Source organism: Penaeus monodon, chromosome 8, assembly GCF_015228065.2.
Source record: "Penaeus monodon isolate SGIC_2016 chromosome 8, NSTDA_Pmon_1, whole genome shotgun sequence".
NCBI classification, from domain to species: Eukaryota; Metazoa; Arthropoda; class Malacostraca; order Decapoda; family Penaeidae; genus Penaeus; species Penaeus monodon.
Genome location: NC_051393.1, coordinates 10,911,153 through 10,914,541, shown reverse-complemented (window position 1 = coordinate 10,914,541; position 3,389 = coordinate 10,911,153).

Here is a 3,389-nt window from a genome sequence, read left to right as displayed (position 1 = left end):
TATCACCATCATAATCATCACCATCATTATCATTATCACCATCACCACCACCATCCCCATCACCACCACCATCACCATCTCCACCACCATCACCAACACTACCATCTCCATCACCACCATCATCATCACCATCACCACCATCACCAACGCCATCACCACCATCACCAACACCACCACCATCCCCATCACCATCATCACCAATCTACCGCCATCACCACCATCATCGTCATCACCAATCCACCGCCATCACCACCATAACCGTCATTACCATATCCACCATCGAAACCCATCATCACCACCACCATCACCATATCCACCACCACCATCACCATCACCACCATATCCACCACCACCACCACCATATCCATCACCACCACCACCATATCCACCAACACCACCATATCCACTACCACCACCACCAACATATCCACCACCACTATCACCACCACCATCATCAGCCGCACCATCATCCTCATTAACATCTCAGTCGAAAATGATGAACCAAAAAAAAAATTATCGAAAATCACCAAATAATCGCACATAAAACGTATTCGAGTCACTGATCCGAACTACTAATACCTACATGAACCGCCGCCATTAACACATGCGACGTGACAGGATATTTTTGTTATTAAAAAGAAATGTGATGTTAATTTCACTAGATCTGGTAAGTTTCATTGTTCTCAAAAGCTGTATTATTGTCGTTATGTGTCGGTTACTCTTTTTTTTTTTCTTATTTAAAAAGAAATCTTATTTTTCTTTTGTGATCGATTCGTTAACCTCTCTTGTTTGAGAAGGTATAAATTAAAATGAATATCTTCGCAATACAAGAGATGTATTTGTGCGGTTTCGATTACATCATCGTCAGAAATACAGGTGATCATTATTATAACTATGGTGTATTTCATAATATAATCGAAACCTCAAATACATTTCTTGTATTTGAAGATATTCATTCTTAATTGATAACTTATCAACAATCGTTATAATAAACAGGATTCAATCACTTATTTGATGGTGTTTATAACTATCGTTGCAATAGGGCCTAATACTAATATGAATTTAGAAAGATTTTTTTTTTTTTTATGCAGAAATATCGTTAAAGAGACATCCATACGTAAGAATTGTATTGATGTATTTAAGTGATTATCAGACAGACAGATATTACACTTAAGGAGATACTGATACGGGATTTACAAGGAGGAAAAGAGATTCGGATCCCAGTGTATAAACAGATTCGATTGCGCACCAACGACCTCTTCGCAATGTACAAGCAACACTTGATTGATTTATGCATCCGCCGCCGTATCTTCAAGTGGCTGGACAGCATAGACACTTAGCTCCCTCCCTCTCTTGGCAACCCCTCTCTTCAGAGTCTCTCCACATCTCTGCCCTCCACTTTCCTCCACTTTTCTTGAATGCTTCCCCACACCTCTGTCCTTTACTTTCCTCCGCTTCTCTTGAATGCCTCTCCACACCTTTACCTCCACTTTCCTCCACTTCTCTCGAATGCTTCTCCACACCTCTGCCCTCCACTTCTCTTGAATACCTCTCCGCACCTGTGCCTTCCACTCTCCTCCACTTCTCTCCACTTTTCCCCACGCTTATCTCTCCACGGATCTTTCCACTACTGTCCACACCTCTGCCCTCCACTTTCCACTTTCCACACCGCTGCCCCCCACTTTCCTCCGCTTATCTCCACACCCTATGCCTTCCACACCTCTGTTCTCTCCACACTCTGCCCTCCACTTCCTCCGCTTCTCTCCACGTCTATCTCGCCCACACCCCCACACTTCTCTACACTTCCCACATTTCCCCTTCTCCCCACACCTCCCTCCTCATCGCTCTCATCTCCCCTTCCTCCACATTTCTCCGCTTCTCCCCACACCTCTCTTCCTCCCACACCCCGACACATCTTTCCCCTTCCTACATCTCACCTTCCCCCCCACACACCCACACACCTCCACACAGCTCTCCCCTTCTCCCCATCTCCCCATACCTCTCCACACCCACACCCCACACGATTCTCCCCTTCTCCCCATCTCCCCATATCTCTCCCCCCACACATAGCTCTTGTCTTGCCTCCATCTCCCCATACCTCTCCCCCTACACACCCAGAGAGCTCTCCCCTTCTCCCCATCTTCCTTTTTCCCCATCTCCCCCTTTCTCCATCTCTCCCCATTCGTACAGACACTTAGCATCGCGACGAGAAGGCGTCTATAAGTCTCTTTTTACGCTAATTAATCAATCATATTTCAGTCTTACGTGCAAACACTCCATTGGGTCAACAACGTTAAGTGTGTGTGTGTGTGTGTGTGTGTGTGTGTGTGTGTGTGTGTGTGTGTGTGTGTGTGTGTGTGTGTGTGTGTGTGTGTGTGTGTGTGTGTGTGTCGTAGAGAGAAGGAGGGATTGAAAGCAAACAATATGATTCTCTTCCTGGTTTGCAAAACTCGAAGGAAAGGAGGAGGGGGAGGGGGAAGAGGGAGAGGGGGGGGTGAATGTTCCTTTTCCGTCCTGTGCATCCGCTTGGATACAGCTGTTTCGTTTTTCTCTCCTCTCTGCGACAATGAGTTTGAATTTGACGCGTGTGTGTGAACGTATACGCATACACACACACATACACACACACACACACACACACACACACACACACACACACACACACACACACACACACATACATATATATATATATATATATATATATATATATATATATATTTGATATATATATTGATATATATATTGATATATATGTATATATTGATATCTGTAGTAATAATGGTCTTATGATGGTACTAGTAAATCGGAAAATAGTGATATATATATATATATATATATATATATATATATTAATACTGATAGTTAATATAGATATAAAATGGGAAAGCAATAAAGTCACATACAATACTATATTTACGACCACAGATGTAAAATCAACGAACAAAAAATAAAGGAATAAATAAATAAACGATAAAAGAGAGAGAGAGGGAAAATCAGAATAACTATAAAGTAAAAAAAATACCACCCACCAGAGCGTTCCTTAGCAACAAGAGAGAGAAGAAAATCACATACGAAAGAAAAAAAAATAGCAAAACAAACACAGTCCTTTAAAAGATCTTGACTCCTCCCGCGGGAGTTCAAGGGTAAACAAGAAGGCGTTCGGGGTTCCAAAGGTCGAATTTTCGGAGTCTTCGAACGCACGTGAGATACAGCTCTTCAGAATCCCAGTGTCGTAATTGGGGTTTCGACACTGAGGGGCGAGAGGATCTGGAAGGGTGGGGGGTAGGGGGGAGGAGAGGAAATGTTGGAAATATTACAATTCTTTCAGTTCGTCCTCCTCCCCCTTTACGGTATGTTGAAACCGGTCGTGTTAAAAATGGATGTCA